The 11,891-nt window shown below is 37.9% G+C and overlaps 1 pseudogene; it reads right to left on the reverse strand.

Annotated features, from left to right (window-relative positions):
* Positions 1-303: 303 nt before the first annotated feature.
* Positions 304-940, reverse strand: LOC125778254 (uncharacterized; annotated as a pseudogene).
* Positions 941-11,891: the final 10,951 nt, after the last annotated feature.

Raw genomic sequence — 11,891 nt, forward strand, 5'->3', positions numbered from 1 at the left:
TAGAGTGTTGCACGTAGCCATTACGCCAAGCATATTTTTCTAAGTTAACTTTGAACCTTCTTTCCCAGTTGAAAAGTGGGATCGTATATTCCTCGCTTCATGCTAGGTTGGCCAAGTTGAGAAACTCCCGTACTCTGCGTCTGCAAGACCCAAGCCCTTTGTTTCAACAAAGGGGCTTCGTAGCGTAAGGCATGCGTAGTGAAGAGCTTGGGTACCGATGGAATAAAGCTGCGGTCCACCACCTTTAATCTTGCTTTTTTACTCAGGTTTGAAACGTTCTTAGCATCATGTCGTCGTTACATTTTAGGCTTTGACTTGGCTAAGCCATCCTACTCCATCAAACGACGGTATGGGTGCACTTGGTTCGGCGTCCATCCTCAAGAAAAGGGCTTCCAATATCTTCATTTCCACTATTTTCCACCGCTACAATGACATTAATGCCAGCGGGTTACTTCGGCTTATGAGCGCGACGTTCAAATGTCGTTTCGGAATCTCATTGGCTACCGCCGCTGTCTTGGACGTTACCGGTTTGATCGTCTGCATGCGTGACGTATAGCTTCTCGGCTACGTCCCTGCACTTCCTCATTTTTAAAGGCACTTTGGACTCGCTCTCCGTCGAACGCTACCTCTTTCCAGCGATATGCTTCTCAATGCGATTACTATGGATTCGAGGCATTGCACCAGTTACAAATAGTGAAGTGTGCCTTGCCCGGCTCACTCTGGCCCAAGCCAACTGTTTCAACTTTTTCCTTCAGATAGGACTTGCTTTCGAGTCGGTTGCATATTCCGACCGCCGCTTTATATCTGGTGATCTATTGAATCCCTTTTTAAACAAAATTGTTTACGTTTCCTTGCTAGACAAAGTAGTGGTTTCTTCTCAAAAAGGGAAAAATAGCTTTATTTTTTGCTTTTAGACATCACTTACTATCTCCTTCTTCATGGCGTGCCATCTACATATGTTCACATAATAGTCACACACCTATTCATAAACGTACAAATCGTATTTAAATACTTGGCAGTTTTTTTAAAGTCGTGTGGGAATGTTTCGTTACAGATGCTGCTTCAATCGTTTCATATGCTGAGCACAAGAACTGAATAGTGCTCCTCAGTAATCGCAACTGAGCATACAATAATTAAAAAACAGACAGTTACCCGCGAATTGATCGCGGATTGCAATTTAATTTAATGTTTCTCTCCGTATTTGAGTAGCAGTTGGAACAAGTGAGGGAATTGTACTGACTGTCTTCTTGTTTGTCATATAAAATAAAATACAAGACTTTTTGAATGATTTTTTTTCAATCAGATTATTTTAGCTCTTAGCTCCATAGACTAAGTACACAAAAATTTGAAGTATTTAACATTTAATTTAATAATTTTTATATTGTCTTAGGCAGTGCATATGTGTATGAATATTATTAATAAAGAAACAGAGAAAACTCGTATAGCGAAATAAAGTTTTACTAATGCGTTAGGGACCAGTTGGTTTAAACAAAAGGGTCGATGCTGCTGCTACAACCGCGAAATCATGTTGTCGGCTTATCACCCCGACCTACACCACACCATTCGTTTTTTATAGTTTTTATTATGGCGTTGCTTTTTATCGCTAAAATATATCGTTTAAAAGTAGAAATACAGTAAAAATTTTACGGCATTGAACTGTTACCATAATGCTTCAGTGCACACAATTCCGGAGGTTCTTCGAGTAGCTCACAAAACCGCTATCCAACCTCCTCTCAGTATACTTTTACACATTTACAGTAAAACATACTTTATTGGCGTCCATTTTACAATTCACTATTCATTGCAACTCTTATCGGCTTCCAAATATAGGTGTGGTTGTGCATATATGTAGGTATATAATATTATTCGATAGGCTTTTTATACTCATAGGTACATACAAATGGCAAGAACGGCATAGAAATGAGCGAACGCGATGCCAATTGCTGTTGAATTTCTATACTTGCAGCAATATCAATAGAATGTTTACTCCCATGCTCTTAGTATATCCGAAACCATTCGGCAGCGCTGATTTCTTGCATTCAAGTGGCTCTGCCAAAAAATTAGCGCATAGGCCACCACACGGCGGTACTACTGTGGCATGATTTAGTAGACCCGACGTGTCACTGACACACACGCGCACACAACCTTCCCCTTTTCCAACTACTGCCAACATCTAAAGACTGACTGCTCACAGATGCAGCCAGATTGGCAATCGAAATTAGTGAATTGTCAATTCAAGCAGAACCAGAGCGTAAAGTGATAATTAATAGACTATTGTCTGGATATTCAAGTTGCCCACTCTTGGCAAAATGACAGCAAAGGTATTGCTCCATTAAGAACTGAAAATATGACACATACTATTTTTTTGTTAATTGTATATATAACGGGTGATTTTTTTTGAGGTTAGGATTTTCATGCATTAGTATTTGACAGATCACGTGGGATTTCAGACATGGTGTCAAAGAGAAAGATGCTCAGTATGCTTTGACATTTCATCATGAATAGACTTACTAACGAGCAACGCTTGCAAATCATTGAATTTTATTACCAAAATCAGTGTTCGGTTCGAAATGTGTTTCGCGCGCGTGTTTTGTTCAGCGATGAGGCTCATTTCTGGTTGAATGGCTACGTAAATAAGCAAAATTGCCGCATTTGGGGTGAAGAGCAACCAGAAGCCGTTCAAGAAACTGCCCATGCATCCCGAAAAATGCACTGTTTGGTTGTGGTTTGTACGCTGGTGGAAATCATTGGACCGTATTTTTTTCAAAGATGCTGTTGGACGCAACGTTACGGTGAATGGCGATCGCTATCGTTCGATGCTAACAAACCTCTCGCCGCCAAAAATGGAAGAACTGAACTTGGTTGACATGTGGTTTCAACAAGATGGCGCTACATGCCACACAGCTCGCGATTCTATGGCCATTTTGAGGGAAAACTTCGGACAACAATTCATCTCAAGAAATGGACCCGTAAGTTGGCCACCAAGATCATGCGATTTAACGCCTTTAGACTATTTTTTGTGGGGCTACGTCAAGTCTAAAGTCTACAGAAATAAGCCAGCAACTATTCCAGCTTTGGAAGACAACATTTCCGAAGAAATTCGGGCTATTCCGGCCGAAATGCTCGAAAAAGTTGCCCAAAATTGGACTTTCCGAATGGACCACCTAAGACGCAGCCGCGGTCAACATTTAAATGAAATTATCTTCAAAAAGTAAATGTCATGAACCAATCTAACGTTTCAAATAAAGAACCGATGAGATTTTGCAAATTTTATGCGTTTTTTTTTTTAAAAAAGTTATCAAGCTCTTAAAAAATCACCCTATATATATATATGTCCCCAGACAATTAAATAGTGTCATAAAAAATATCATAATATTAATACAAATAGAAACACCAGTCTAAAACGATAATTGTTAATATAAGTATGGTTCTGAGAATTGATAGCTAACCACAACATTATACCAAGTATCTTCTGTTTTTTTTCTTAATCACCGTTGCACCATCTAAAACGTGGCGAAACTGAACTATGTTTACTTCTAAAAAATCAAAACAAACATTTTTCAAGTTTTTCGAATGAAATATGTAACTTTAAAATATTGCCTTGTCAACTTTATACTGCTGTGGGCAAAAAATAGTAAGACTTTTTAATTTCAGTTTCGCGCGAAAACCCTTTTGTCCAAATTTTTTTTTCTCTAGGTTAGTAAACAAGTAAATATTCATTAGTGTTTAGTATACGCTTGTCTTTCAGAAGTACATAAAGTGCATTCAACGATTTTTACGATAATTGAAATTATTCAAGAAACAAATTCAATTTAATTCTTATACGGAATTAAATTTCTGGTGCCGAAGGGTTCAGATTGTTGGATAAGGTCTTCGGTGATAATAGTTTGTCGCGAGTAAGTGTTTTTGATTGGTACAAATTATTCAAAGAGGGTCGAGAACGCGTTGACGACGAACCGTGTCCAGGATAGTCATCAGCATCAACCGATGAGCAACTTCTTCTTCTTCTTTATTGTCGTGATGATGAGCACGTCTATAAAATAAAGGAATTTCTGCTTGAGAATCGACGATTAACAGACAGAGATGTTATTGGCATTGTAGGAATATCGGAAAGTTCAGTGAAAACCATTTTAAAAGATCATTTAGGCCTAAAAAAAAAAGTGCAAGCACGATTGGTTTCAAAATCACTCCATTTTTTCGAAAAACGCGTCGCTTTAACTTCTGTGAAACAATGCTTTCCGACTATCAGGATGTCATAAAACGTATCGTAATCGCTAGTAATAACGATTAGTCTTGGATCTATGCTTACGACCCGGAAATAGACGATCAATCGGCCGAATATGGTGGCAAAGGTGAACCAAAGCCGAAAAATCCATGTCAAGGCAGGTCAGTAATCAAGGTTATGTTGACAGTTTTCTTCGATTATCGAGGTGTGGTGCACTCCGAATTCCTTCCGACCGACCAAACCGTCAACAAGAAATACTATTATTTGAGTTTTATGCGTCGTTTGCGCGAAGCTATTCGTAACAAGTAAGGAAGGGCTAAGTTCGGGTGTCACCGAACATTTTATACTCTCGCATGACAAAGTGATAATCGAGATTTCATTATCCGTCATTTACATATTTTTTTATTTTGCTGTAAAATTAATTAGAATTAAATTCTAAGAGATTTACCGATATTTTCGGTGAAAAATTAGGTTAGGTTAGGTTAGGCACTGAGTTCTTCGTGTTCGATATCAGGGACCTTGAAAAGTTATAGTCCGATCACGACAATTTTTCCACAAGGGATACCTCAGCTCAAATACCGTATTCGTGTAAAGTTTTATTCCACTATCATCATTGGTTCCTAATGTATATACTCGTATTATACAGAGAAGGCAGCAGATGGAATACAAAATAGTGTTATATTGGAAAAAGGCGTGGTTGTGAACCGATTTCACCCATATTTCGTACATGTCGTCAGGGTGTTAAGAAAATATTATATACCGAATTTCATTGAAATCGGTCGAGTAGTTCCTAAGATATGGTTTTTGGTCCATAAGTGGGCGACGCCACGCCCATTTTCAATTTTTAAAAAAAGCCTGGGTGCAACTTCCTTCTGCTATTTCTTCCGTAAAATTTTGTGTTTCTGACGTTTTTTGTTAGTCGGTTGACGCACTTTAAGTGATTTTCAACATAACCTTTGTATGGGAGGTGGGCGTGGTTATTATCCGATTTCTTCCATTTTTGAACTGTATATGGAAATGCCTGAAGAAAACGATTCTGTAGAGTTTGGTTGACATAGCTATAGTAGTTTCCGAGATATGTACAAAAAACTTAGTAGGGGGCGGGGCCACGCCCACTTTTCCAAAAAAATTACGTCCAAATATGCCCCTCCCTAATGTGATCCTTTGTGCCAAATTTCACTTTAATATCTTTATTTATGGCTTAGTTATGACACTTTATAGGTTTTCGGTTTCCGCCATTTTGTGGGCGTGGCAGTGGGCCGATTTTGCCCATCTTCGAACTTAACCTTCTTATGGAGCCAAGAAATACGTGTACCAAGTTTCATCATGATATCTCAATTTTTACTCAAGTTACAGCTTGCACGGACGGACGGACGGACGGACAGACGGACGGACGGACAGACAGACATCCGGATTTCAACTCTACTCGTCACCCTGATCACTTTGGTATATATAACCCTATATCTGACTCTTTTAGTTTTAGGACTTACAAACAACCGTTATGTGAACAAAAATATAATACTCTCTTTAGCAACTTTGTTGCGAGAGTATAAAAATAGATCGGAATTATGGCCCGAAAACTCGTTGCTCCACTATAATGCTCCACGATAACGCATCGTTGTATACTGCATTGATTCTTCATGAGTTTTTCGCCCAATTCCTTTACGCATGTTGAAGACTATTCCGGAAATTAACTTAAACAAGTGTTGGATTCGGGCCAAGGGGAATTAGTTTGAGGGGGCCCACATACATTTTGAAGAGTAATTAAGAATTTTAAATTTATGAACAAAATCGTTGTATTTTTTGCTTATAATATATAGTAAACACCTATGTACTATATATATAAAAAGCTAAATTAATGCAGTAATTGGAAAAATCCTAATCTGAGCTCAAAATTTTACTGGTTACATTTATCTAGGGCGAACCGGACTTTTGAATATGTGTGTATAAATTATATACTTTAATCAAACAAGGTTTTGAGGGCTCGAGATAGCGTACTTTGGAGGTACTACTTTTATATTGCTTCATACACTGATGCTTGATTAATATAAAAATATTTTTAAGACAAGTGCCTTTTCAAAAGAAATAAGTACAATGTGTTTAATTTAGTGTTATGGTCAAGACTTTAGCTTTTTTATAATATAGCTCTATAGCATTCCCCAACGACAGTGAGAAAAAAAAAATATTACGTAATTAAATTTTTTTATTTAGGCAGAAGACGAGGTTGGTGCCCGGCCGGTTGCCTACTGTAACAAAAGGATATCTAAACAAATTATGAAGAAAAATTTGTTGAAATCTAAGGCATCTGACATATTTCTTTAGTGAGGTTATGATCGTTTAGTAGTTTTGAATTTTGGCATAATTGTAACACTTTGCAAGGTTTCACGCTAATATTCATAATGCGGATGGTCGGACGGCTATTCCTTCATCCTGACAACTTTGTTATATTATTTATAACTATATTATATATGAGCAACCACCGTTTCTTTTCACTTTTTTGTTTCTGATTTTTCACATAACCTTAATTATCACTTATTTTTATTGCAACAATTTAAACTTTGTCGTGAGTTCGGGATACTGTTTAGTTAGCTGTAGTGTTCTAAAAATGTTGTTGCTATTAGTGCTATTGTTAACTAAATTGACCTGTTAATGTTAACACTCCAATCATTATTACTATATACCTCAGGCATCAGTTCTCCATTATCGACATGCTTATTATGATAGCAGGGGGGAGAGAAATAGACATCGCATACTTATTTCTATAAACAACGGCTTCTTAAAATGAAAGTAATTAAATAGTTTAAGTAGTTTCATGTTAAATAAATCTAAAAATAAATCTTATAAATTAGTGTTTGAAATACAATATTATCTATGTATACCATCCTTCAAACTGGAAAAATATTAGTTATAATGAAAGGGATGGCGATATGCATTTTAATGCCTCAGAGGCTATTTCAGTCATTTTCTAAAGATCCCATATTTGGAGTATAAATTATTGAGGATAGAGGAACAAAAGGCTCTTATTCGTTTTTGAATGGGTACGGAACTTTTGTTGTATGACCTACCTTTTAATAACTATCGCAATAAGATATACGACTAATAGAAACTTTTTACCTGAATATAAATTTTAATTATTTTTGTACTCTCGCAACATCTGGTAGAAAGTATAATATTTATACAGTTAAAATTACACTGAAGACAAAAATTTATTTAGAAAAGATTCACAACAGCCTTACGAAAAAACCAATGACATTTCTGCTACAAATTGTAAAAGCTCAAAAAAAATGTGTTGCATAGTGAAGTAACAACATGGTTTTAACACTATTTGGAAACATTTACGTGAGTGTCTCAGAAAAAAATATTAGTTAATTATGTTATTTTGAGTCTGAAGTGGAATCTTAAAGTATCCCTAAATGGCTGGATGTTATTTGTTTCTTGGTCATTGGCTTAAACATGTTGCTTTATTTCCAAATTTTCATTGCGGCATCATCGAAGAAGTTTCTTCAATTGGAGAGGCGAAACTCCATAAATTCTACTTGGTGTCACTTGCTACTCTCTGCTCCACCTCGACCTGGATGCCGTTTAAAAACCGATGTGAATTAAAAGCTATAAACGTTTTCGAATATGTATTTTATTATTAAAAGGTTACTCATACGCCATGACGAACTTCTAATGTACCTCACCTAACCTCAAATGAGAAGAGTGGAAAAAGCATAAACAGAACCTGAACTAACAGGTCAAACGGGATACATGGTTTCTTGAATTTACTGTGAATCCACTGGACATTGAGTAAACTTGTCATACGCGTTTAGCCATTAAAATACTTATAACTAAATCCATTAAAATCGAAATGTTTAGTCAATCTTGTAGGACTCATTTATATTTTGAAAGCAAAATTTTAACTTTTAATCAATAGTTATGCTATAAGCAAAAAGATTCAATTCTAGAAAATGAAAGTCAAGGGTCAAACTCAAATGTATTACTAAGATTACAATACTGGAAAAATTGCTCGTCCTCGCTATTTTAAAGAACTAGAAGAAGTCCGGCAGATAACTTTGAACAATAATATTCTTTAAATGACCGTACGCATAAATATGTACGTACACTTGGACTATTTGCGCTGAGCCAATTTACACTCCTTGCAGCAACCGCTATTAGTGGCAATTGATTGGTCGCATAATTGGTCTCCCGCTTTGTTCATCGGTTTGACTTTAACGCAGCTCGTGTAAATACCATAAACATATAAAACTGATTTCGACCGGCACAGCACGGATTGCCAACACGCATACATATATACAGTGAAGAAGTTTTGGCTAGGAAAATGTGTGTGTCTTACGAGGTGGGAGTGTACAACATCTAAGTAACTTTTTATTGCCGTGAATTATCTGCAACACGTGTAGACCGTGATTTAGCACAGTTCTTTGACAGGCATAATAATAGAATTACGCAAGTGAAATAAATTGCTGCGTTGTCGGCTATCAATGCATTAATTGATTGTTTAGCAAAAGTTGGTATTATCACAGTTAAGCGCTTTTATCTAAACAATACCGTTCCTTTAATTTGTGTGGGGACGTTCTCCAGCCGTTTTGTGTACATGTTGTGTGCTCGATGAACTAACTACCACCGGCCGTCACCCTAAAACAATTAAGAGACTAGTTTGTTGTTGTACATGAAGGAGATAAATGCTTGTTGTTGTCATGTCTGCGTTGTTTTTTGTTTTACTACTTGTATTTCGGTGGAGCCCATTTCAACCAAACTGTCTGCAATTCATCCATTCCATCCCACTTGACTGCTGCTGTTTCAGCATTTTTCTTTTATCCGCAATTTCTTGCATGCCAGGACTAACTGCAGCCTCAACTGTTTCTCTTTTGTACATGCACGCACACATAAATCCGTCCTCTGCCTGGCTCACCACAATGCTGTAATATAAGCGAAATATGACAAAACAAAACTGGAGTAACGTGAGACACACACCCCTTTTTATTTTAAAGAACACACCCGAATAAAAAAGGGAAAAAGCATTAAACCGCCAGAGAAAACCACAAAGGAGCAGTAGAGATGAACAAAAGGCTTGCTAAAACTTAAATTTGTGCCGTCTGCGTGACTACATTCCATTTGCTCACAAACACCTTAATGTGGTCCACGTAGACTCAAGCGCAGCGCAAATCCATGTTATCGATGGACAATTTTCTACAGAAGTCTGACTTTTTGGGCATTTGTCAGGTTTTGTACAGAAGTATTCCATTCTTAGCTAATTTTAAGCTAAAAAGGAATCCAAATTTAATTTAATTAATTTTAAATTTATTTGCAAAATACAAGAGATTAATTAGTATAAAGTTATACGTTCAATGTCAAAACTTATTATTAAAATATAAAATATATTTTTTAAATGCTTAAAATTTGGAAAATTTTATTAAATAACTTAAGTAACGGGTGATCCAAGTCGAGGTACTTTTACAATAGCACTTTTTTTTGACAGGTCACGCGTGAGTTGAGAATCCTATTCGCAACAGAATCACCCGTTTTAAAACGCAGCATTCACTATTGATAATATTCGGCCGAATACAGTACGCAGTGAAGAAAATATTACAGCCGTAGTTAAGAGGGTACACAAATATCGCAGTGAGGTGACATGCGGAACGGCTTGGCTCATTTTGCGTCGAGATCTTAAATTAAAATCGTAAAACATATAGGTTTTGCAAGAGCCAAAACTCTATGGGCTCTTGGAGAGCTCCAAGAAAATTCGAGCAAAACTTTGTTCGGCATTGAGGCGCATTTCTAGCTCAATGGGTATGTAAACAAGAATGTATGCAGAAAAAAATCGGTTTGCCATTGTTTGATCATCGGTTATTATCGCGCGTAATCGCACCATGATAACATACTATTGGATGACTGAAATTGAAGTTAGTGGTCTCGGCAATTTTTGATTTCCATAAGACAGCGCCACTTCCCACACATCGCATCAATCAATGCATTTGTTGAGAACACACTTCGTTTAACAGATAATTTCACGTTTTATGTCGGTCGATTGTTCACCAAGATCATGCGATATCGCACCGTTAGACTTTTACCTGTGGGGATACTCTAAGGTCTATACGAACATTTCCGCTTCACTTCAGGCCTTGGAACAAAACATTACGCCTGTCTTTCGCCAGTTAGCAGTCGTAATGCTCTAACGAGCCGTCGAAAATAGTACTCAACAATAACAAATAGTTACAACCTATATGGAGAATTCTTATGTACAATATGTCTGTAAAGATCAGCATATCGCAAACTGAGGATATCCACGTCACCACGAAAATAGTTTTGTATGGTACTCGGTACAATTAATCACACTACAACTAAAGCTATGAGATCGCTAAGATATTGAAGTTAGCGGCATCTCTGGATTGAGGACAAATAGTCATAAGCTGTTGGCGTCCAACGGCAGATAGTATTTCTTTTACCCAATTTTAGGAACGCTAATGTGGTGACGGGAAAACTGGAGTGCGACGCATGATATTTCTGGTCAATTTCTGCATACATGCCACTCGACAATGAGGTGGAATTTGCCTTATTGTAGAAAAAGGCTGCCTGCTGCAGCTGCGCTGGCATAATGCCATCCGGTTCCGCAGACTTGAACGGTTTGAACGAATTGATCGCACAGATAAAGTACCGTACATCGAAAAGGTCGGCAAAGGCCGCGAATCATTTTGCAGTGCTCCGAGAGATATCCCCATAGAGGAAGTAATTCTCGGGAAGTGAACATCAGGGAACATCCGAAGTGTGCCTTCACTGCTTACGAACCACCCCCCATTTGCGTTCTGAATATAACTCGGGGAGAACGGGTGCTTTGTGAGAATACGCCTGAACCTAAAGGACTCATTACAATACTCCACTTTTTCGCAAAAGCTCTTCCATTAAGACCTCTTTGACTTTCTTAACTGGGACTGTATATACACCCAGTCATTAGTCGTGCCTTGTTGAATAAACGTTTACAGGACGCTCTGATTTCCGAAAGTTCTATAGTCCACCAGAAAGGTTTCCCTCGGCCCTTCGTTGTTTTCAGTAGACAGGAGCTCTCCAAATGCAGTTTTACATGCCGAGCTTAAGGCTTCGACCAACCCGTTGACGACATGGGTGGCCAACGCGTCCACCCCCAGACCGCGTGGGAGAGTTTGTCGAAGCCTCTTGTGGTACACTTCCCAAGTATGTATACCAAGTATTTCTATAAGAAAACCTGCTTAAAAAAACTTAAGGATCGTGGCTGCCAGGTGATTGCCTATGCAGACGGTGTAGCAGTAATGGACAAGGAAACTTCCTGAGTACCGTGTATGAGTTGACGCAGGGGTATCTCAGCACCCAACTCCATGGCTTACTTAACGCTATCTTGCACATAGTGCCTGCAGACATTATTGCATAGTGTATGGCAGCGAAAATTGCTTTTAGACTCAGAAAATATAGGTTCTTAAAAGAACAAATATCTGAACACTAGGTTATCCTCACAAACTTTAACTTCACACCGGAGCACTTGGATCATGGAGTCGCCAAACCGAACTCTGTCGGCTCCTTCTCTGCTCATAAACCATATATATTTCAGATTAGAGACCATTCACTCAGAAAGCAGAGCGGCGACTCTAGCCCTGAACTCATTAACAGTGAGTTCAGGGTTGGTCGAGTAATGCCT

The sequence above is a fragment of the Bactrocera dorsalis genome, chromosome 4 (assembly GCF_023373825.1).
Source record: "Bactrocera dorsalis isolate Fly_Bdor chromosome 4, ASM2337382v1, whole genome shotgun sequence".
NCBI classification, from domain to species: domain Eukaryota; kingdom Metazoa; phylum Arthropoda; class Insecta; order Diptera; family Tephritidae; genus Bactrocera; species Bactrocera dorsalis.